This window comes from Pleurodeles waltl, chromosome 2_1 (genome assembly GCF_031143425.1).
Source record: "Pleurodeles waltl isolate 20211129_DDA chromosome 2_1, aPleWal1.hap1.20221129, whole genome shotgun sequence".
Classification (NCBI taxonomy): domain Eukaryota; kingdom Metazoa; phylum Chordata; class Amphibia; order Caudata; family Salamandridae; genus Pleurodeles; species Pleurodeles waltl.
This window is the reverse complement of record NC_090438.1, coordinates 497,014,023-497,039,743: the sequence shown is the minus strand read 5'-3', so window position 1 is coordinate 497,039,743 and position 25,721 is coordinate 497,014,023.

The following is a 25,721-nucleotide window of genomic DNA, read 5'->3' as shown; positions in this document are numbered from 1 at the left end:
GCTGTGTGAATGCTTGTGGTGGGAGGTGTGGTGCTTGTGTTTTGCAGTGTGCTTCTTGTATGTTGATTTGCCTGTCAGTGTGTCTGATTGTGTGCTTTGGACGGGTGAAGGGAGTGGGCTGCTGGAGGGGATAGAAGAGGTTGGAGGGGGGCAGAATGGCCAGGGAAACTGGGTGCCATCGAGAGGAGGCCAGAGACTGAAAAGATCTCTGTAGGGCAGACACGGCACCGTGAATGCCATCCAGATAGGCATTTGTCTGCTGCACATCTGATGCTAGCCCCTGGATGGCATTGACGATGGTTGTCTGCCCTACAGAGATGGTTCTCAGGAGGTCAATAGACTCCTCTGTGAGGGCAGCAGGGCTGACTGGGGCAGGGGAGGAGGTGCCTGGGGTGAAGGAGACGGCCACCTTCCTGGGTGGGAGGGCACGGGCAACTCAGTGGCGAGCAGAAGGGAGGGCGGTGATGGTATGGGGTGGCGGAAGATCTCACGGTAGTGGTGTGTGCACTAAGGTCTGCCACCACCGGGGGACCCCCATCAGAGGAGGTCTCAGAGTCACTACCTCCTGTGGTAACAGCCTCCCCCGTGGAAGTCCCCTCGCCCTCCCACCCACTGGTCCCCTGGGTGTCCGTTGTCTCTGCCTCGGAGGATCCGTGGGCCGATGCCTCCCCACTTGCCGGTGCCGCAGCTCCCTCACCTGATGTTGATGCTCTACCAAACCAACACAAGAGAAAGGGATGGGGCAAAAATACAGGAGAGACACTTGTAAATACCTGAAGGCAGATACAGAATGGCCAGACAGCAAACCCACCCAACAGGCAGCACAGTACACTATGCCCATGGCCATGCCTCTGACTACTGACCAGAATACTGCTCTACACCCATCCCCTGAAATACGTTTGAAACTGAGGTAGGTGAAACCTGACAGGGACACCCCTACACCCTTTGGGGAACATACAGTAGATGGACACCAGTCAAATTCCCTGCTCTAAGCAGCATGAGCCCTATTGCACACCCAGACATCCTTCAAGACTGAAGTATGGTCAATGAGTACTCAATCCCTTGTGACTGCTGTGCAGCCTTCAAGCGCCCATCCAGATCTGGGTACGCCACCGCCAGGATCCGTCGCTTGAGGGGGGTCAGTGCCTGACGGGCACCCCTTCCACGTTGGGAGGACTTCACCAGTTTGGCCTCACTGATCTTTCGCGCCCAGCGCTGCAGGTCCTCTTTTGACAGTGGGTACTCCACCAGTTGTAGACCCCCAAGGTCCGCACCTCCTTGACGATGGCATGCCAATGTGCACTCTTCCAGTGGGCACTGACCTAGAAGGGTGACACAGAGATGGAACACAGAGGTCAGGCACTTGCACAATAGGAACAGCTGGCAAATTGTCCAAGATGGGACGGACAGTACTCTCAAACATACAGGACAGTTGCACGTAGCATTCCATGCACCATGGCCCATGCATGCTCAGAGGAGCACACTTATGTCCAATCCACACCATCCATTACACACACAGTGCCCTCCAAACCCAGACTCACCTGTACCTCTTGCCGTTCATAGAGTCTGCCATACAGGGGCAGGCGTCCACTAGCTTCTCCCGTTCTTCCTGGGTGAAGGCCGGGGCCCTTTCACCTGCACCACGTGGCACATCCATAGCCAGAGGCAGGCCACACTAGTACACAGAGTGGAGTGCCTGTCCTCACGAGATCAGGGAGTCAAGTGATCAAACGATGACGAACGCACGTACGTTCCGCGGCGGTATGCACCGTCACTTCCGGCGGCGATCATGATACGCCAGGATTCACCATTGGCATTCATGTTAGCCAATGAGGGTGCGAACAGCCGTCAATACCGCCTTACACTGTGACGTCAACCGTTAGCAGTATGAGGTCACTTCCAAAACAAAGGGGCAGATCTACAGTGGGCAGTCATTTTGCCATCACCTACGCTTCTAGCATTTCCTACTACTCACAATGCAGGGCCTACTATACACATGAAGCACCTAGGCCTCTATCCATTCTGTATAATTGCACACATGAATTACTCTGTTCCCTCCTAGTGTGGTACATGTACATCTGTCGGATAGCAGTTACTGTTGAGACACTACAATGAACAATGCAGTGCAGAAATGATGAGAAGTGTACCTATGTATGTATCTTCATCACTCCTTTTTGTAACCCCTCGTAGGTACCGACCCTTGTGGCGAGGAAGGGCACGATCGGTGTACAGACCACTTGTGGATATGGGGACCATGGTGGAGCATCAAATCACAATCACTTACAGACTCACACGTGCAACTATTCAGGACCTTTGTGCATCACTGGATCCTGCACTAACTCCGGGAAATAGTAATCAGCATGCCATTCCAACTGAGGTGCAGGTGCTCTCCGAACTCCATTTCCTGGCCACAGGCTCATTTCAAGTGACAGTGGGCATGGGTGCTGGTTTCTCACAGCCAATGTTCAGCCATGTACTGACAAGATTTCTGAATGCATTTGTACAACATCTGCAATCCTATGTGCAGTTTCCCCAAAGGACTGACCTCCCTGCCATCAAGTCTGACTTCTAAGCCTTTGCAAACATTCCCCATGTCATAGGTATCATCGATGGCACACACATACCTATCATCCCCCCAAGAGTGAGTGAACAGGTGTACAGAAACAGGAAGAACATTCACTGCATGAACATCCAATTGGTATGTACTGCAGACCAGTACATTTCCCATGTGAATGCCATGTTTCCAGGTTAAGTCCATGATTCATTTGTGTTGAGGAACAGTAGTGTGCCACAGAAGATGGAACAACTACAAGAGGACAGAGGGTGGATCATAGGTACGTTTGCCTGTCAATCACTGACACATTGCAGAAAACCAGCCTGTCTGACTAAGGGACATAACAATGATGAGTCTGTATTGAACCATTTTGTAGGTGATTCTGGCTATTCAAACTTGCGTTGGCTCCTGACACCAGTGAGGAATCCCAGGACGGATACAACTCTACTTCCAATAACTGTAAGGGACTTAAGCCTGTCATTGGGGTTAGTGACTAATACTGTCAGTGTGCTCTGTCATATAGGTGGGGTTGGTCATGATAGGTGATACATGGACCACTTCTGCATGGTACTGACAAAAAATATATGCATTCCCTCCTTGCCACAATTTGGGCACACAGTACCACCATCATGCACAAATTGACAATAAATGTGTCCTCTGCCAGTTGCATTCATACTCCACTTTGTTCACAATTTAAGACAGGGGACATTGTTACAGGTGTGAAATGTGTTTTATTGGAAGAATTGAGTGAATTATGCATATATACAGTGATGGTAGTCGTAAGGGTTGGGTGTCCTCAAAACCAACTTGGTGGCAGCCTTGTTGGATGGTTTAGATGGGTCCATTTTGTCGAATAGTACTTCATATTGCTGTCAGCTAAGTGTTGTTGGTGAATGGGTGGGATGATTGCTTTGCATTAGTAACAGAGTCATTTGTTGGAGAGGGCCTTCTTCTTAGCTGGGTTTCCAGTGCTATATCTTGGCCTAAGAGTACGTTTGGGCTCCTGCTGTGGAGCTTCTTGGGGTGGCATGGTTGGCCCTTGGGTTTTCTGGGAGGGTATTTCCTGGGATGTTTCTGCTGCTTGGGTCATCAGACGCTGGTTGTCCTGGGCTGTAGTGGATGTTTTACCAACTGCAGCAGTGCTCCAGCAATGGTGGCCATTGTGGCATTGTGCTCTTTCCACTGCTCCATGGCCTGTTGGTGTTGTTGCTGCTGCATTCTCTGACTTTGCTCCAGGGTGGACACAATCTGTGCCAACCTGTCTTGGGTATGTTGGTAGGCCCCCAATACCTCTGCAATAACATGCTGGGCTGCTGCATCCATCCTGTGGCCTCCCTCCTGGCCCACTGGGACACTTAAACTTGCCCTATCCCCCTGTGCCTGGGTCCCCTGCACAGGTCTGGACGTGCCACTTGTACTGGGGCCCTCGCCTTCCTGCATGTTGGGAGTGGAAGACTGTGGCCTCTGTAGCTGTGTTCCACCAGTCTGTGCCCTGGGTACACTGGTGTGGGTACGCCTCCCCTGGCCTGCTGGTCTTGACTGAGTGTTAGGGGTGACAGTGGTTTCCTGGGTGGGGCTGCTGCATGGGGAAAATCCTGGACTGTGTGAGGGGCCTGCCTGCTCATCACTGCCCAGGGATCCTTTGCAAAGGTCTTGTGAGGTGGCTCTGTCTCCCTGGAGGGCAGTGGCACTCCTTGTCCCGTCCGTTAGGGTTGCATGGGTGGTAGTGCCTGTTGGGGGACATACACATGTCTGTTACATTTGCATGTAGGCTTGAGGTGTACAGGACTGTGCTATTTTGTGCTGGTGTTCATTTCAGTGACCTTCCAGGGTGCCTTTGTGAGGTTGACATAGCATTTAGCACCAGTGGTGGGGTTGCATTGTGGTGGGGGGTATTGTTCCATTGTGGGTACATGCAGGGGTGGGCGGCTGTGCACAGCAGGAGTGATGTGGGCCTGTTAGTGGGTTGTAGGTCAGGCAGGGTGGTGGATGTGATGGGTAGTGGCTGGGTGGGGTGTAGGTCCAGGTGGGTGTGGGTGGGGTGGTGCATGCATTGCAGCTGTGGTGTATATGGGGAAATTGTAGATAACTTACCTTAGTCCATTCCTCCAGTGAGTCCCTCTGGGTGCAGGATAGTGAGGACCTTCTCCTCCTCAGTCGGTGTAGTTGGGTGGTGTTGGTGGCGTCCCTCCCCCAGTCTTCTGCACAGCAATGTGGTGCCTAGATGCCATGGTCCTGACCTTCCCCCGCAGGTCGTTCCATCTCTTCTGGATGTCATCCCTGGTGCATGGATGGTGTCCCACTGCATTCACCCTGTTGACAATGGTCTGCCACAGCTCCAATTTCCAGGCAATGGGTGTGTGCTGCACCTCGGGCCGAATATTTGTGGCTCCACCTTCAGGATCTCATCCACCATGGTCCTTAACTCCCTTTTGGTGAAGCGTGGATTTTTGGGGGGGACAGGGTGACTGTGGTGGATGGTGTCGGGACTGGGGACGGGGTAAAGGTGCTCCTCTGCTGGTCGATGTGTGTCTCCTATATGCTGCTGTTCGCTGTCTGGCTCTGGTGCTCTCAGTCTTCTTGGCCTACTTTTGTTGCAAGGGATTGTGGGGTATGGCTGGGGGTGTTTTATGGGGTTCTGGATGTTTGTCAGGTGTGTGGGTGATACGTCTATCCAATGTGTGCACTTGTTGCTGTTGAGCCCACTTGCCGCCCGTGGCGGTCGCAGCCGCCAATGGTCATCCGGCCTCCACTGTCCGCCGAGGTGATTTGTGCATCATTATTTGGATGGCGGGATGTGGTTGTGCTTGGTGGTGGCGGGTGGGGTGGCCGGGATTCCCGCCGACAGAGTCCTGGTGGGGAGTGGTGGTCTGGGAATTTTTGGCGGGGTTGGGTTTTTCATTCATTATATGGCGGGTTTCCATTCACCGCCAATGGCAGAATTCTGTTCACTGCCGACACAGCGGTCGGCAGTCTTTCCCGCCATGTTCACTGCCTTAGTAACAAATGTGGAAAACCATCTAACTATGTCTCCATCAAAACAATGCAGTTGGTACCTAGAACAAAACTGCAGATATGCATAATAATCAACAGTATCATTTATAATACCTAGTTCATCATAATAATAGAAAATCGTCCTTGAGTTTCATATTCATATAGCAACCACAGCCAACACGTGTTGCTGTTTGTCTGATAATTACAAGGATGTGTAGATAGTGGTTTAATATTCCTATCATGGGTCGGGAAGTTGTTGGTTCCTTTACTTCGATATTGGATTATACTCTGTTCCAAGATGGCGCCCATTGTTTGGTCTAGTCCGTTTTCTATTTTCTTCAATACTTATGTGAATACGTATAAATTGCATCCGCCTCTGACGTTCGACTTTCGTAAATGGCTCTGGGACACTAAAAACGCAGTGAGATTACTTGACCACGGTTTGTTTTCCTATTAGATGTTTACTCATTTAGATAAAAGGTGAGTGATCCGCAGGTTTTTTTTTAGGACGTAGTCTTACTCTAGGTTAGCATCGGGAAGCGTTTTGAATACGGGTTTTCTTCTAGGCTCACCGGATTATTATTCAGTGTATTGACTACAATTTTCTTCGTATCTCACTTTCAGATAACGTCAGAGGAATTCTTCACTAGATGATTTGTTCTGAGATTGTTTGCACTTTAATGAGGTCAGTTTCAGGTCCAAGGATTATACTTATAGTTTTACATTGAGGTATTGGGTGTTTTCGTGCTTCACATGAGATTTAGATAATGTACAGTTTTACTTATGATTGTTTTCGCAGATTTCACAAGTATCTGGAAAGGATTATTTCTTACATAATACTTACCTGAATCAAGGTATGTCCCGAAAGTGATGGGAATTTGAGTGTTGTTTTTTGTAAAGGTTTCTCATCTAATATTCGGCCGTGGGTTTAAGCAGTTATTGGCTGTTTTCAATTATTCGCGTTTCTCAGGTACTCTTCTAGGATTTTTGCTATGAGATGACGGTTTTCTCTTTTATTCTTTCTTTTTCCAAATTGGAGGCATGCACACTTAAGTTATGATTTCCTTTACACAAGGAGATATCACATTGTGGTTATATTTTAATGCTTTACTCTCTAATAATATGTGGTTATTATTTATGGTGGTAACTCTCTGTCCGGGTAATTGATATCAGAACATTTTCTATTCTTATTGCACATTAAGTCACATATGGCATGATTCGACTCTCACAAACACCACGATAAATAGTGGTTTATATTCTGCTCTTAACAGTCCTTTGTATATAGATCTCAGATATAGTTGTGTTCTCATTTTTTGCAGCCCTGATGAAGTCCGTGAGAGGGTTCTCTCATAGGACGAAACACGTGTTGGCTGTGGTGGCTATATGAATATGAAACTCAAGGACGATTTTCTATTATTATGATGAACTGTGTGCTTCAAGAAATACATTTAATCTGAACTGTTGATGGTGTGATGTCCTTTCCACACTGAAGATTCTATACATTAACAACTTCTAATCCTATGTTCATGAATGCCCTGACAGTTGTCTTTTGCACTGTTAGTTTCCCTTGAAACATTGGAGGATTAAGGAAGATCCTCTTGCCAGGAGCACCATGCCGCAATTGAAATGTTAATACTATTATATGGACTCACTGTGAGCGCCCGAATCCTATGACTTTCTTCCTAGGTGTTTTTGTTTTGACTCATTTACAATACCTATCCTCATTGTGGATCAGCATGCAGAGTCAGTCTTCATCCTCAGGACATCAGTCAATCAGCAAGGCATCAGGATTCAGCATCAAAGTTCAAAAAACACAAAGGCCTACGTTATGACTTTGGCGGTAAGTACCGCCTACCGTCGTGGCGACAACCACCAAAAGACCGTCGCTGCGGCTAACATTTGTCCGCCAAATAGTGACCACAGTCGGATTTCCGGCACAAGAAGGGCAGAAATATAGCTGTGGCCATGCTGACAGATGGTGTTAAAGTGGTGCTGCTACCACCAGCAGCGCCACACCAGTAGACCACCGCCAGCCGTATTATGAAAAATAATATGGCCTGGCAGTGTTCGGCAGATAGGCACTGTTGGTGGTAGCAGAGCCCTGTCCTGTGCTGGAAGACCCCCTGGATCCAGGTAAATTCCGACAGGAGAAAGGTGTGTTGTGTGTGTGGGTGTGTGGGTTTATGTTACTATCCTTGTGGGGACTTTGTGTGTGCATGAATGTGAATGTATGAGTAGTGTTATTTTTGTGCATGTATGCATGTGTGAGTATGAGTGTAAGTAGGGATATGTGTGAATGTGGTGTGGATGTGCGCATGAATGAATAGATGCATGCGTGTCTGAATGCGTGTATGCTTGTGTGAGCAGGGGTATGTATGCTTGTTGTGTGTCTGCGTATGTGTGTGCAGGGGGATTGGGGGATTGGAAGTTGGAGTGTAGATGGAGGGGGGTGGAGAACGTCTGGGGAGTTGTTGGGGAGGGAGGGGGCCTCCTATCATTGACAGGGTAGGACAGGGTAGGAATTATCAGTACACCTGCAATAGCAATTCCCTGTCAACGATAGGGCCTACCCCCATGGTTTTTGGCATTAGGAGATTCTTACCTCTAGCCCGGTGGATGCTACCACCATGGTGGTTGGAGTGGTACATTGGCAGGTTGGCTTCATAATGTGACGGTGTGTGTTGCCGCCGCCACATTACCACCGACCGCAGGGGTCAAAATGACCCCTCAAAGTCTTTAAGCATTAAAGTTAAGAACGTTTCTTGTCTCTTGTCAAGACGCAAAATGGGCAAGAATGAGCCTTTTGGCCACCCAGAAAAATGGGCAATGAGCTGTCTTCTCTCAGTGCATTGTCACTAAATTAAAACTACTAAAACTACTTCCCACATCCCTATTGGTCAGTTAATTGCATGTTCACACTTTGTCCAATAAGACTAAAACTCCAAATCTATGAATTCTACTATTACTCCTTTCACATGTCGTTGATGGGTTTGTCTTGCAATGTCCTCATCATCCGGCTTGTCAGGTAAAAATATTGATGCAGCTTCTACTCCAGTCAGTATCTCTATTGTTCTCCTCCTAAGAAAGTCAGTCTCACACAGATTACACATAAAATGTTGCATTAGTAGGAACAGTATCTTCTAGCAGTCAGTTCTCATGAGAAAGCTTCCGCTATGAGCACATTTAAACAATACAATAGAAATCACAGTTTAACTCTCTGGGACAGCCATTTTATTATTACTGCATTAGTCAAACATATATTCAACATTTCACAATATTAATTCACTAGTAGGTACACTTTGTGAACATTGACGGTCACTCTTTATAATCACATTTTCAAATGCGTACATTATTTTTCTACGTTATTATATTTTCTACATACATTATTTATTCATAATACATCAACACTCATTAATAATTTTTATTAGTACCCCTGCGCTAGCAATCCCTTCTGTGATGACTAAATGTGTCATCACACTATTACCCACACATATTTGCATCAGCTAAAATTCAATAAATTCATTCCCTTCATACTTTTGTTTCCCCTATGAATTTTCTCTATACATTCTTTCCCTTTTCTTTTCTTCCCTTCTCTGATTATTCTTTGACCTTTTCAAGTTAATTCTTTTGAATAATTCACACAATCCCCATATTCCAATTAGCCAAACCACAACAATTAGGCCCTCATTACGACCCTGGTGGTCGGTGATAAAGAGGCGGTAATACCGCCAACAGGCTGGCAGTAAATACCGCCAAAGTATTACCATGGCTGTTGGATCTCCGAAAGACAGCCAATGTACCACACCGACCGCCAGGGCAGAAACAACACTCACCAAGGCAGTAGCCGCCTACAGCCAGGCGGAAGACAATGTTCCACCCATCATATCATGACATGCCAAACCACCACCTTTTCTGGGGCGGTACCAATGCCATCAAAAGCCTGGCAGAAACACTGCATAGAAGTCAAAGGACTCACCATTGGAGACACAGGGAAGAACCATGCCACCATGGAACCCGAACTGCAAGTATTTCCGCTGATCTTTTAAGTCATGCTCCACCACAAACACCAACGCCGGCGAAGAAGACGACGGTGAATACAGCCACCTAGCACACAAGGGAGGGGGAGAGGAAAATGACAGTGACACACACACGCACAACACACACCCCACACACGCACGTCATACACACAACCAGCTGCACAAGAAAAAATGTATCCCAGTAAACTGGCTGAATAATGCAAGGACAACAGGAATTGACTAAAGTGATTGTAATAGGATCAACACAAATTCAATAATAAGTTTTGCCAATGCAACAGTTATGTACAGATGTACAAAAAAAGGACACTGCCTAGTCCTCATTGAGACCGCTTGTAACCTCATTGCTCTGCCTATGAGGATCTCATGCGGCAACAATTCTGTCTTCCTGTCAGCTGTGTTTCTCATTGACATCAACACTAAAGGCAATGCGTCAGGCCATTTCAAATTTGTGGACGCACACATCTTTGCAACTCTTGACTTCAAGGTACCATTCATCTGTTCCACTAGTCTTGATGCTTGAGGGCGGTAACGACAATGCAACGTCTGCTCTATGTTCAATGCTGCACACAGTAATCTAATAATTTCATTGTTGAAGTGACTTCCCCTTTCTGATTCTAATCAGATTGAAAACCTGAAACGAGGTATCAGTTCCCTAAGCAGTAGTTTCGCTACTCTGAGATTATCATTTCTACGTGTAGGGTAAGGTTCAATCCAGTGACTAAAAATGCATACAATCACCAACACATATCTCAAATCTCCACACATAGGCATCTCAATGAAATCCATCTGAATTCTGCTGAATGGACCTCCCGCTCTTATAATATTGCTCAAATTAACCTCTGTCCCTTTTCCTGTGTTTAGCTGTTGGCAAATGACACATTAATGGCAAACTGCTTCAGCAACTTTCCTAAACTTTGGGTTGAACCAATCATGTTTGAACAAACAAATCATTACATCCCTCTCAATATATGCTTGACCATGATAGTACCTCACAATTTGAGAAAATAGCCTATTTGGCAAAACCAACTGACCGTCTTCTGAAACCCTCAATTTATCCTGTCTTTGCACACATTTAATTTTGCTTCATGAACGCTTTTCCTCCCTGTCAACATTATTCTGCAACAATTTTAATTCTTCTAAAGTGTCAATTATTTTCAATGCATAGCTTGTACAAGCTTCATCTTCTTCAGGTAACAGTTCCCCCATTGTCTTTGAATGATATACAGTTCAATGCGCAAAACCTTGCAACTTGATCCGCAAAGTCCTCCGACTTCAGATGTGCACTGCATTTCACCACCGCAATCTTTTCAGGCATTTGAATAGCATGCAATAAGTCTTTAATATTCTCTCACCATTTCTCACTGGTGAACCAGAAGAGGTCATGAAACCTCTCTGTGACCACAACTGGCCAAAATCATAGACTTTTCCAAATCCATACTCTGCTATCCGTATAGATTGTAACTTTCATCTGAGCCAAAACATGGCACGCTCTAGTAAGGGCTACCAGTTCTGCTACTTGGGAAGAATACACTCCTCAAAGCCAAGAAGCTTCCAAATTACCAGTAATTGTGCACACAGCATATCCTGCTCTCAGTGTCCCTGTATTGTCTCTCAGACAAGAACCATCAACAAAGAAAATGTGGTCATTTTCTTCCAATCGGGTATCTCTAATGTCAGGTCTAGGTTTTGTGCACAAGTCAGTTACTTCAAGACAATCATTCTCAACATCTTCCACTTGCTAAATTTTGACATTTTCACTTGGAAGTAAGGTTGCTGGGTTCAGCACTGTACATCCTTTCAATGACACATTTGGTGACCCTGGAATACTCATTTCATATCTGGTCAACCTCGCACCAGTCAAATATTGGGTTTTCATCCTTGTAAGTAGAATCTCAATGGAGTGAGGAACCAATACAGTCAGGGGATGCCCCATCACAATGCCTTCTCACTGTGTAAGGCTCTGACCAACTGCTACAACTGCGCGCAAACAACCTGGTAAGGCTGCTGCAACTGGGTCCAAAGTAGCTGAAAAATATGTTACTGGGTGGTTTACACCTCCATGGACCTGTGTCAAGACAGACAAAGAACATGCATCACGCTCATGACAAAATAATGTAAAGGGTTTCATGTAATCAGGCATACCCAACACTGTAGCCCTGCACAGTCTCTCTCTCAATTCAGTGAACGCTTTCATTCCAGCCTGGTCTAACACTATGGGATCAATGACTTCCTTATGAGTCAGCTTCTGTAATGGTCTTGAAATGAGTAAAAAATTTGAAACCCATTGGCGAGAATAGCCTACCATCCCAAAAAACATCCTGACATCTCTCTGTGTGGTCTGGGGATTTATCTGCAATATGATGGTAATCCTTTCTCTGGATATCTTACTTGAACCCTTTTCAATCTGATGACCCAAGTATATCACTACTTTCTGACACTAATGCAACTTAAGCAGAGACACTTTGTGACCATTCTTTCCCAAATGGTTCAACAGGTCAATCGTATCATACTTGCACTCGTCCCTTGTTTTGGACGCAATCAGCAAGTCATCAGTGTACTGCACCAAGGTCGATTGGAAAGGCAATTCTGACAACTCCAAATTCTTTATCAAGATCTGATTAAATATGGAAGGTGACTCTGAAAACTCTTGAGGAACTCTGCACCAACAATAAACTTGATCCAGAAATTTGAAACAAAAGGAAAATTGTCTATCCTCATGAAGAGGCACAGAAAAGAAGGCTTGTGACAAATCAATGATGGTGAGCCACTCAGCATCACATGGAATCTGGAACATTACCACAACTGAATTTGGCCCCACTGGACAACATTTGACCACAATCTCATTTTTTTTTTTTAAATCCTGAACAATTCGAACTTTCCCACAGGGCTTCTGCAAACCCATTATTAGTGAATTACATGGACTGCTCAATACTTCCTTCAGAACCCCTTGCTTTGCAAAGTATGCAATTATCTGAGCAACCTTCATAAGAACATTTTGTGGCATGTGGTACAGTGGAAGTTGAGGAAAAACTGCATTTGGCTTCACAGTAACTTTAACTGGCTCAACTCCCTTCATCAACCCTACTTCTTTCCCTGTCAAATTCCACACTTTCTCCTTAACTGTTCCCTGCAAATCAGGAGGAAGCTCTTTCACAATGAACATCAGGAAAAATTCAATCAGGGGGTATTCCTCATGTGCAGTTTCACACTCTATCTCTGGGGCTTGGTCATCATCATCACTATTCATCTGGATCTCAATTCCATCATTTGAACAAGTTATCGAACACCTCTCTTACCAGCAGGGAAACTGGACTTCAATCGCAGACTACAAATTTATGCAATCCCTGAAAGTTGCAAATCTCAACTTGAACTGGATCTGTAATCGGGTTCATCAAATACTGATTTGCTACTCTCACAACCAGAACTGTCCTACCTGAAAGGGGCAAATTTGGAACTTCTGCACTTCTCACATAGAGTGTGTAGCTCCCGTGTCAACCAAGAATGGAACTCTGTGACCCATAACCTTTCCCTTCACATAGGGTCCTCTTCGATCTACTTCTAAAGAAGTTGCAAGCACACATGGCTCCTCATCTGAACTGTCACTCATCCAATCATCATTTATTCCATTCTCACTGTGTAAAGGGAATTGGTGCACTGTGTTAATACTTTGGTTATGCATCTGACCTGTGACCTGTTGAGAAAGCATCACCTGTTGCTGTTCCATTGGTGCTTGAGGTTTCTGGATTTGCTGTCTAGGTACCATGGGAACCTGCTGTTGCATTGGCTTCAACTGTGATCTGCTGCATGGGTTGCAAATTTTGCACTTGATTCACATTATTCAAAAATTTGGGCCAGGACCTCTCACTCTCGGTCCTATCACATTCTGGAATTAATTGATGTCATTACTCTGCTGAACAACATCTTCCTGCACCATCATTGTACGTTCCCATTTCCAATGTCCAACGGCTCAGCAAATGTGACATGGCAATAACTTCTTCATTCCCTGCACATCATTCTGAATCACTACAGTACTCAAGTCTGGACCAGGATTCATATTTCCTCCATGACCTCTACCTCTCATCTGGGGCTGAAGCATCATGTTTCCCTGATGCTGCTGTGGTAACTGCTGTGGAAAATTCCCTTGCACCACTGTTTGAGCTGTTTTAATCTGTATCAGCATCGCCTTCTCTTTCAACTTTTTCTGCTTCAACTCAATCTCATCACTACAGTATTTTGCACACTACAACACCTCATCAATCTGCTTTGCCTGCCAGCAAATCAAATGACTCTTAATCATATGGTTAATTTCAGGTCCCAATCCTTCCACAAATCTGAACACAAAATGAAGCATGTCTTTCGCCTCAATTGTCTCTGTACCGCTGTCATGCTTGAATGCCTGCAACAATCTCTCATATTATGCATGTATCGACTCCTTTGCTTCCTGAGTTGTCCTGTAAATCCTCTGCCAATCAATATTCTTGGGAGAAATTCTGGTTTTCAAAAACTCAATCACCTTATAGTAATATTTCATTATCTTCGGAGATGGTCCAGCTGTATTCTTGTCTCTCTCCGGTTCACTTATTGGCTAATCTACACTTCTTTTACACTCAATCCACGGATCAGCTGGAACTACTATCTCTAGTAATGTGTTCAAGTCTTCCCATAGGCACTTTGTGAGTTTCACAAACCTGTCTATCTGCTGATACCACTCTACTGGTTTCTCTCTCAATTTTGGATAATCATTTATAAATGACAAAATGTCACTTCTGCTCCAGGGGATCTCTCTCATTGGTAAAAGTTTTACTGGATCTTTATCCTGCTGCACATTTGCAGTCAGCTCTAAAGAATCCATTTTTCTCTTGTCTCTTTTCTTTACCCATATACCTTCCCATTTGTCTAAGGCTCCCCAGGTCTGAGCAATTTGAAGCAATTCCTTAAGGTGTGTGTTGTAATATTGTTGTATTAATGATATTAACATATGTAATATAGTATGTTGTCCTAATTATATAACACCACTGTTATTATTCTCTTAACCCAATTACCACATGACTATTTCCTTATAATCACATTTGTGTTATTCTTACTAGTAAAATGGTGCACTCCTTTCCTCTCCTTTGGAATGTTGGCTAATGGTACAACCGGGAGTGCTCCTTAGAATGTTGATGAAGAGAGTAGACAGTAGGATAGAAGCTGTGAACAGTGGAGGTGTTATGCAAGGAGTCTATTCAATAAACAGGTCTTTAATGCGACCGGTTTCTTCTGATTGCAAGTTATTACAGAGGAACTTTTGGCGGCGAGGATGGGATACTCCGCAGGGGCGGTGAAGACTCCTTGCGCCTGATTTATTCAGCACCTCCGTGTGATGTATCTGCTGCCCGTATAGAACCAAGAAGGTATAGTCAAGTTGCGGCTCCATTGACCGATGTAGTGTCGCAAGCCTGGAAGGTTCATCAGTGCGGACCTTATATGCGTAAAAAGCAGAACATAGCAGCAGAGGACGTTTGCATATTTTATATTGACATCTTCAGTGGTGAGGGCTGTCTGGCACTTCAGCACGCCATCAAGGAGTGTGCTGTGTGAAGAGTATAGTGGCTAGATCGTATGTGTTGTCCAAGTCGAATCAACGCGGCTTGAACGATTCACCCAGTGCGGCGCGCCAAACGGGTGAAGCGCTGAAGGGAACTCTTACTCAGAGCATTTTTACCTGCACAGCGGGTGAAGAATACAATGATAAAAGTGCTAACGTGTGAAGCGCTGAAGGAAATTTTTACTCCGAGCGTCCTATATGCTTAATTGTTCTTGTTGGTCAAGTAGGTACAACACGGTCAGAACTAATCGCTCAGCGCAGCGTGTGAGAGTTCCAGCGCGGCGGTAACGTGTGAAGTGATGAAGGAAATTTTTGCATCCGAGCATCCTATATGCATAATTGTCATGTTGGTCGAGTAGGAACAACACGGTCTGTACTAATAACTCAGCGCGGCGTGTGAGAGTTCCAGCGTGGCACTAACGTGTGAGAGCTCCAGCGCGGCGCTAACATGTGAAGCGCTGAAGGAAATTTTACTCCGAGCGTCCTTGCCTACGAAACCCCTGGAGAGATCTGCGCAGCCAACATCTTCAAGCGCTTGGAGCTTACCTATAAAGCGCTTAGGATCCAGTGGCACGGAGAAGCGGCGGTGCTCATCGTGTGGACGCAAACTGGTGGAGGAGCATTGATTCCTCGCAGCTCAAGCAAGCGTAGGCAGCAGACGGACGCGCTTCAAAATAAAAGCCAATTGCTTGAATCGAGACAGTTTTCAAAATATGAGTCCAAAAGCGTGCAATTAATTGCTATTCACAAGTGCAACCTTATTGTGTGCAAATTGTTATAGGCCTGAGGATATCTTATAATTGATAATATCTAGAACGTGTTGTGCATATTTTAATTCTAGCTGATTCTGTAATGTGTCATGTGAAATTGAGTTATTAATGTAAAAGCTGCACATCATAAGTGAAACAGTTTACCAAGAGTGCATATTTAGAAGGGGTTGGGAAAGAGGCAGGACACACTCATGCAAACATACTTTAGTTTACTTAATTTACTTAATTTACTATAAAATAAGTGAGAACGAAATGGCTGCAGCGGGAATGTCCCAACCTCCCCCGTTCCTGAACGAAATAGGTGAACCGTTGTTACCTTGGAAGGAGTGGTCTAAATTGTTTGAATCTTATTTAATTGCTATCGGAGGAGAAAAGTTCACAGCATTAAGGAAACAACAAGTAGATGATGGAGAAAATGTAGATGTTTTCCAACAAACGCTTTACAGGTTGGAGAGTCATTTTGATCATAAAGTTAATATTGTCTTAGAAGGACATAGATTTTTTAGTAGAGTACAGGCCAAGGACGAAAAGGTAGCCACCTACATAGCTTCCTTGCGTGGGCTTGCATTTGGGGATTTAGAAGACTCATTGATCCGTGACCTGTTAGTTAGTTGTACAAATAGCCCAAGGGTGCAGGAGAAGCTCCTTACTCACAACCCTACTCTTAAAGAAGCTGTGGACATGGCAAGGAGTATCGAGCATACAGTCAAATGTATGAGAGAGATTAAAAACACACCTGAGGTAGATGGAGTGAAAGAGATAAAAGGTTGTAAGGCACAGGGTGAGGGGGTGGATAATAAGGAAGAAGAGTCAGTAGTGTTAGCCACTACATTAAGGAGAAATCTTACAGAGGACGTAACAAAAGGAAGATGTTTCAGATGCGGGAACCCCAAACATCTAGCCAATAGTCCCTTTTGCCCGGCGCGTGGCTGCATGTGTAGGAAGTATGGTGCAAAAGGCCGATTCTTGCTCACCTTATACATTCTTGAATTACCGAACCTTTGTTGACGAGTTCCAAACGCAGGGTTACAAATTGTACCCAGCCAATATTAAACCGGGAGGGTACAACAACGATCCTATACCTCTTAAGGGAATGCTAGAACTAGACATTACATTCAAGGGTAGACACACTAAAGGAATGGTGTACATTACTGAGAAGGGATCCAATTTACTGGGATGGGGGCACCAGAGAGATCTTGGAATCAAACTGGATCCCAATAGCAAGGAACAAGTATTATTAGTGGATTTGCAGAAATTTTGTGAAAGCGTATGTGAGGAATTTCCAAAGTTGTTTGAAGATAGATTAGGGTTGTTGAAAAGCTTTCAACACAAAATTAAACTCAAGGAGGGAGCTACACCAGTGGTACATAAAGTTAGAACTGTACCGTATCTAATGAGGGAACCTCTGAAGGAAGAGTTAGACAAATTGGTTAAATTGGGAGTCATAGAACCGATTGAAAGTTCCTTATGGTTAGCACCTATAGTGGTCACTAAGAAAACCAACGGTAGGGGCATTCATCTATGTGTGGATTTGAGGGACTTAAATGCTAATATATGGGTAGACAGGTTCCCCTTACCCAAGATAAATGAAATGATGAGCATGTTAGGGTCTGCTAAATATTTTAGCATAATCGACCTATCTTCTGCATACCACCAAGTGGAGTTGCACCCTACATCATGCTCGCTCACGTCCTTTATCACTCCATTTGGGGCATTTAGATATCGCAGAATGCCATTTGGCCTTGCATCAGCTGCTGCGGTATTTCAAAGAATTATGCAGAAAGTTTTGCAGGGAATCAAGCAAGTTATGTGCTTCCAGGATGACATACTAGTCTATGGAAGTACGGAAGGTGAGCATAATTCTATCTTAAGAGAGGTGTTCCAAGCCTTAGATGATGCTGGCATGACCATTAGGAAAGAAAAGTGTCAACTGGGTGTTGAATCAGTGGAATACCTTGGACACAAAATAAGTAAGGATGGCGTAGAACCCAAGTGTGATCTGGTAGCGGCTGTGAAGGAAGCTCCAGCTCCTACTAATAAAGATGAATTGAGATTGTTTTGGGGTTTAGCTGAGTTTATGTCAAAGTTTGTTCATAACTTCGCTGTAGTCACCGCTCCCATGAGAGCATTATTGAAGAAAGACGTACCTTTCGAGTGGAATGAGGAGTGTCAAATTGCATTTGAAGAAGTCAAAGAGGCCATTGTCCATTGCCCCACGTTAGGAAATTTTGACACCACCAGGAAAAATTGGCTCGCTACAGATGCTAGTGGAAAAGGTTTAGGTGCCACCTTGTCTCAGTGCGTAAATGGGCAGGAGAGGATTGTGGCGTTTGCATCCAAGTCATTAAAGGAGGCAGAACTCAATTATTCCACAATAGAGAGGGAGGCTTTAGCCTGTTTTTGGGCCATCAATCATTTCAAATTCTTCCTGTGGGGATTGCCGTTCATGGTTAGAACGGACCACAAACCCCTCATTTCCTTATTTACTGTTAAGGGTAAAGACCAAGCTACCCCTCGTATCGCGAAATGGATCATGGGGCTGGAAGGCTTTAATTTCGACATGCAATATGTTCCAGGTAAAAGAAATATAGTAGCTGACTGTCTCTCAAGACTACCCAGGAAGGGAGGGAAGGAAGAAACCAATGAGACCCTTGATCCTGTGCTCCATGTTGAGTTGTCAGGTATTACTAGAGAAGAATGGGTCACAGCTACAACATTGGATCAGACTATGCAAACTTTGAAAGATAAGATTTTGAATGGTTGGCCTGATAGATGTCAACAGTCCGAAGAAGACTTAAGGGGGTATTGGGAGGTATGTTCTGAACTGCATTTAACCAAGGACCTATTAATGAGAGGTGAGAGAATAGTTCACCCCAAAGCACTGTGGGAAAAACTAATAGGGTTAGCACACGAGGGACATCTAGGAAGAACTCTGACTAAAAACAGACTTCGAGCTTCCTACTGGTTTCCCACCATGGATAGGTTAGTAGAGGATACTGTGCGCAATTGTGTCCATTGCGCATTAAGTGACAAAACTAAAAGTACGCACAAGTCCCCTTTATCTCCTGTCGAGGTCCCCACCAAACCATGGGACAAGCTAGGGTTGGACATCTTAGGACCTCTTACATGCTCAGGATCGAGAGCGAGGTTCATCTTTGTGTTAGTTGATTATCACACACACTGGGTGATGACAAAGGCCGTACATAATGTAACAACACAAGAGGTAATAGAATTCCTTAAAGAAGCCTTTACCAGAGAAGGTATTCCAAGCACTATTGTGACAGACAATGGGGTACAGTTCACTTCAGGCGCCATGGTGGAGTTCTTGAGAATCAGTGGGATCCAACATTTCGGGACAGCATTATACAACCCAAGGGCAAATGGTCTTGTAGAGTGGGTTAACAGGATGGTCAAGGAGTGTTTGCAGTTAGCTAGCATATCTCGAGAATCAGGAGAAAGTGCAATTGAGAGTATGTTATGGTCATACCACACCACACCCAACTTGGTCACAGGAGTATCTCCCTTTGTATCCCTCAAAGGTAGGCAACCAGGAACCAAGTTAATCCCAAATTGGTTGAGAGGAGGGGAGCCCGTTAAAGTTCATTGTGAAGAAGTAATGACGAGAGTATGGAGGAATCAGAGGAAGTACCAGGATTGGTATAATAACAAATTTGGTACTAAGAGTAAATAATGGATGGTGGGACAATGGGTCAGAGTAAAACTTCCAGAATCTACTCGGAAGGAAGGAAGCCGGTTCTCCAAACCCTTACGAATGACTAAAGTACATAAGCATGTAGTAACTTTGGAAGATGGCCGTGTATGGAGTATGGACCGCATATCTGCCAGCCAGGACGACCAGTCAATGAGGGTCAGGAGAATGGTATAGGACGGAGCAATACTGCTCCTAGGAGGAAACAGGCTCATTGTCCCAGGAGGAAGACTTCTCCGATATGTTAAAAAGGACTATATTCTACTTTAACAAGTGATGTCGTCATATCCATTCTCCCTTATGCATTGGTGGGGAAGGGAAAGTGTTGTAATATTGTTGTATTAATGATATGAACACATGTAATATAGTATGTTGTCCTAATTATATAACACCACTGTTATTATTCTCTTAACCCAATTACCACATGACTATTTCCTTATAATCACATTTGTGTTATTCTTACTAGTAAAATGGTGCACTCCTTTCCTCTCCTTTGGAATGTTGGCTAATGGTACAACCGGGAGTGCACCTTAGAATGTTGATGAAGAGAGTAGACATTAGGATAGAAGCTGTGAACAGTGGAGGTGTTATGCAAGGAGTCTATTCAATAAACAGGTCGTTAATCCTACCGGTTTCTTCTGATTGCAAGTTATTACAGTGTGCCTTCATTCTGGCCGATCACATGTGTTCAAAATCTTTAGCCTCAAAATCTAACCTGTAACTCCTTTTCAAATGCTTTGTTTTCTCTATTGCTATGCTGTACTTCTCTGCCAAGTATGCTAATTTCTGATGTACATTGCTCATTTCCTTCGTGATCTTTGGGCCCAAATATCTCAATTCTTCCTCTGTGTAGGATTCTAACCTATTCACCCCATAGTTTCCTCAATGAGTTCACCCGCTTCCATGCTTAGCCTAGCACAATTCAAATACTCCTCACCATTAGGAGCACTCTGCGGGGTCTTCAGCTTGTCTAACCATTCAGTCAACTGCTGAGCTGTCAATCCTGGCAACAAAATGTTAATTACTTGGACTGGTGGCACCTGCTGTGAGACTACATTCGGGGTAAGCGGTGTCAATAATTTCAAACTCTGGCTAACATTTGACCCTGCCATAGTATCTAGAAGTGCTATAAATGGACTAAGGTCTAGCAAGGATCTTAATCCGTCAAAAGTCTTTCCCACAGCAGAGACTACCTGAACATTTTCATTATGTCCTCCCCTCATTCTATTCTGGGACATTGCTCCCTGTTCACCTACTGCGGGTTTCTTCTGTGCAAATAGGGGTACCGCTGGACTAACAGAAATAGGTAGCGATATAGCATCTGGAGCTGTTTGGCACTTACTCTCTGTGGGAGAGTAACTCCCATATTCTGATTCATCATCAGAGTCATACCTGATTGAGTCCCTGTTACTAGAGTGAATCTTTGCATTACCTGCTGCTGCACTTCGGACAGTAAAAGTAGAGCTGGTTCAGTCTAAACCAACATCGATCTTGGGTAAACCTGTTCCGTTGGCACCATTAAGTTCGAAGTCGTTTCTATAATGGGCACATCAGGGAAAATTCTCTGAATCTGTGGTGGATGCGCCTGGTTTTGTACTACAGGAGTGGTAGGCACATTAAGACCACTCTGCATCACATTCTGTGTCAGGCTAGCATTAACCTTCATCGGACTCATTGTCCCATCAACCTGTATCAGAGCTGTCGGATCTGCAGTGGTACTTGGACCACTCTCATGTACTGTATATGGTGGTGGACGATCTCTCAATAACTGTGTAATAAACTCATCATCTTCCGATTCCTCCTCCACTGTTGAAGGCTTTCTAGCCCCCTCACTCTTGGACGGACTTTTGTTAGTCTTTCTAGTAGCTTTCTTTCCTTCCTTCTCATTGTCCTGCATAATTGCCAGAAACAACTTAATTCCATGTAAAGTCTCCACCCTCCAAACTCTCTGAACACTGTCCCATCTAGCCTCTGTTAGAGTCATTTCTGCCTTTCTCCTCCTCCTCTCAAATTTCTGTTGCTGTTGCTTTCTGGCTACTAGCTTCCAAACCGCTAATGCCTCAAACTGTGCTGGTCTCGGAAGGGGCTTCGATTCATAAAGCACCATCCTTCCATACTCCAAAACCCTCAAATTGAATGTCCCATTTGTAGGAAACGCTAAGTTCCCATCCTTCTCCGTCAATTTGCACCATTGCTTTAGCCAAAGACATGGCGTGACACCTTTCTCTTCCATTACAATGTAAGTTGATGTACCTTCTGTGGGTGTAGCCTCGCCTACACTCGTTGTAATAGATGTATCTCCCCTTATGGCACTATTTAAAGCTTTGAAAAATGTCAACTTTTCTACCTTTTTGTTGTTCAAAATCAAATCAGGAAGTGACTTTTAATGCCAAGATTGCTTTCACCTATATTCTCAACCAATTGCTTCCCAAGGACGGCTGCTAATCCGTGGGTGACCCTTCTCACTAACCTACCTATCCCAGCGCGGCTCCAATGATGTCACACTCACACGTACTGCGGCTGACAAAGCCCTATGGCTTGTTCTGCCAAACTTTGATTTACACAAACTAATGTAAAAATTGTGTGCACTAATCAAAAAACAAAAAACAAAAACAAATCTGCTGGTTTACTACAGGAAAGGTAAAACAATTGTTTCTGAAACTTTGCAGATTTTTTACTGATGGCTCTTCCCGTACTTCCAGCTGTTCTGTCTCGGTCTCCTGAATTCACAAGCAAAATTCAACCTGCAAATTTTACTGTCAACTGATCAATGAGTCTGTCCGGGTGCATATAGGACCCGCCAAATCTCAGTCGAATTTTTCTTTCACTCCCTTTACTCACACTCTGAATTGTTGACCATGCCCAATCAACCTTCTAAACCAGACAGATTACAACATAAAACCAAGTGTCCCATATAATTTTCAATATACTGTGGAGTCTTAAACCACGCAGGGTCCGTATATCAACAACCAAGTGGACAAATGTTGAGTACAAAGCACCACACACATATAAAGTTCGATATTTTCCCTACTCTCACACTGCGGAGTACGCACACTCCTTCTACAACTTCATTTGGAGTACGCAAACTCCCTAAAACCCTCACAAACCTCACAATTCACCTGGGATTTGCATAAACTGTGCAAGCGCAACCTCATTCACACTGTCACTAGAAAGCTGAGAGCACTCTCAAACAACCATTAGCAGGATCAACGATTCTGGGAAAGTCATTTCTGGACTTAAGGGAACATCATTTTCTCTCCAATTAGCATCATTGAAAAATAAAATCCAAATCTCAATAATATTGAACTCTCAAAGGACCAACTCATCAAGCTGCTACCATCTCTGGGAACACCTGTTACTCTGTACCAGATATCTGTGATAAGCTCTTAAGGAGACTAACCATCCTCTGCTACCATCTCTGATAGCACGTCTGACCTTAATAAGTAAACTTACAAGGGGACGCGAATAGGTCGATGAACCTTTTGACTCACAATTAAGATATTCTTACCATAGCTCCAGTACATAATCAATAATCAAAACACAATATCAATAATCAACAATAATCAATAGAGTCAGTAATTGTCACAACCATGACCTTTCAGTCATGAATAACCACACCTTTTAGTAAAAATTAGAATATTTACTTTCCTAAATTAACAATGCTAAGGTCATGTAGATTAATCTCAAAATCAAATGAAATACATACAGAAACAATACTGGCTGTCCAAACCGGCAGAAGAAACTTAGGGGGTGATTCTGACCCCGGCGGTCTTAGACCGGCGGGGCCAGGGTCGGCGGGAGCACCGCCGACAGGCCGGCGGTGCCCCGCAGGGCATTCTGACCGCGGCGGTAAAGCCGCGGTCAGACCGGCAACACTGGCGGTCTCCCGCCAGTGTGCCGCCGCCCGTATGAATCCTCCAAGGCGGCGCAGCTAGCTGCGCCGCCGAGGGGATTCCGACCCCCCCTACCGCCATCCAGTTCCCGGCGGTCCGCCCGCTGGGAACCGGATGGCGGTAGGGGGGGTCGCGGGGCCCCTGGGGGCCCCTGCAGTGCCCATGCCTCTGGCATGGGCACTGCAGGGGCCCCCGTAAGAGGGCCCCTACGAGTATTTCACTGTCTGCTTGGCAGACAGTGAAATACGCGACGGGTGCAACAGCACCCGTCGCACCTTCCCACTCCGCCGGCTCGATTACGAGCCGGCTTCATCGTGGGAAGGACGGTTTCCCCTGGGCTGGCGGGCGGCCTTTTGGAGGCCGCCCGCCAGCCCAGGGGAAACCTCAAAATACCCACCGCGGTCTTCCGACCGCGGTACGGTATTTTGGCGGCTCCCGCCGGGCGCGCGGTGACCGCGCCCGGCGGGAGTCAGAATGACCCCCTTAGTCTAACCAAAGCTTGAACTACAACACATTCTAGAGTTAGGGTGCAAATTTATAACAAAGTCAACTGCGTCAAAGTAATCACGTACATTAAGTTTAGCAGAGAAATTCATCAAGCATTAATCCCTATTAGCATAATTTCATTAGTGAGGATCCTTAGCCAACACCAGATTACCATAGGCATGTTGGGATTCATGCAAAAAGATTTAATAACACAAATTTGGAAAAGCATCTAACTATGGCTCTCTCAAAACACTGCAGTTGGTACCTAGAAAGAAAATGCAGATATGCATAATATTCAACAGTCTCATTTATAATACCTATCCTCAGTGTGGATCAACAAGCAGAGTCAGTCTTCGTCCTCAGGACATCAGTCGATCAGCAAGGCATCAGGATTCAACATCAAAGTTCAGAAAATGCAAATTCTTCAAGCATTAAAGTTAAGCATGTCTCTTGTCAAGATGCAAAATGGGCAAGAATGAGCCTTTCGGCCGGAAAGAAAAATGGGCAATGAGCTACTAAAAATCCCTATTGGTCAGGTAATTGCATGTTCACACTTTGTCCAAAGAGACTAAAACTCCAAATCTATGAATTCTACTATTACTCCATTTGCATGTCGTTGATTGGTTTGTCTTGCAATGTCCTCATCATCCAGCTTGTCTGGTAATAATATTGTTGCAGATTCCACTCCAATCAGTATCTCCATTGTTCTCCTCCTGAGAAAGTCAGTCTCACACACATTACACATAAAATGTTACGTTAGTAGGAACAGCAACTTCTAGCAGTCGGTTCTCATGAGAAAGCTTCCTTTATGACCACACTTATACAATACAATAGAAATCACAGTTTAACTCTCTAGGACAGCCGTTTTATTAAACGTTAAGAAATACAGCTTTGACATGAGGCCTGGCAAACTAGGCCAAGACATTAGATAAGTTAAGACCTACAATTAATAAAGCTAAAGCGTAATGTAAAACCCTCAATATGACATATTACTGCATTAGTCAAACATATATTCAACATTTCACAATATTAATTCACTAGTAAGTACACTTAGTGAACATTGACGGCCACTCTTCATAATCACATTTTCAAATGTGTGCATTATTTTTCTACGTTATTATATTTTCTACATTCATTATTTATTCAGAATACATCAACACTCTTTATAAATTTTTATGAATACAGCTGCGATAGCAATTCTGTGCAAAACTAAATTTGAAAAAACATTTTACAATGCTAGCTTTTTGATGTTCAAAAGCCAGCTTGTGTGACATAGGACATAAATATGCACCCTGATGAAACACATCCATGCCACGCTGATCCTTTCACAGCATCTACCTTGACATGGCAGTGCTGCATGTCTAATCTGCTGCTTCTCACTTGTGTGGGGGAGACACTGCCAGACACTGCGATCCATACTTATGTCTTCACCACTCAGCCGCTGCTTCAGCAAATCCCCGCCCCTTTCCCCTGCACTTCACATGATCCCATCGTGTTCACAATGATCTCAGAGTCAGAGTTTGCACTGTGCAGTGTATATCAGTCTTTGAGGGCTAGCTTAGAGAGAACAATACAAAACAGACTGTAGCCATGTTCCATCGGAAGTAAGGTCTTGTGTGTGTCCTCCTCCTGTCTTGGTATAATAGAATTCAGTGCTGAATAATTGATTCTGCCGGTGGATCGGCAGAATT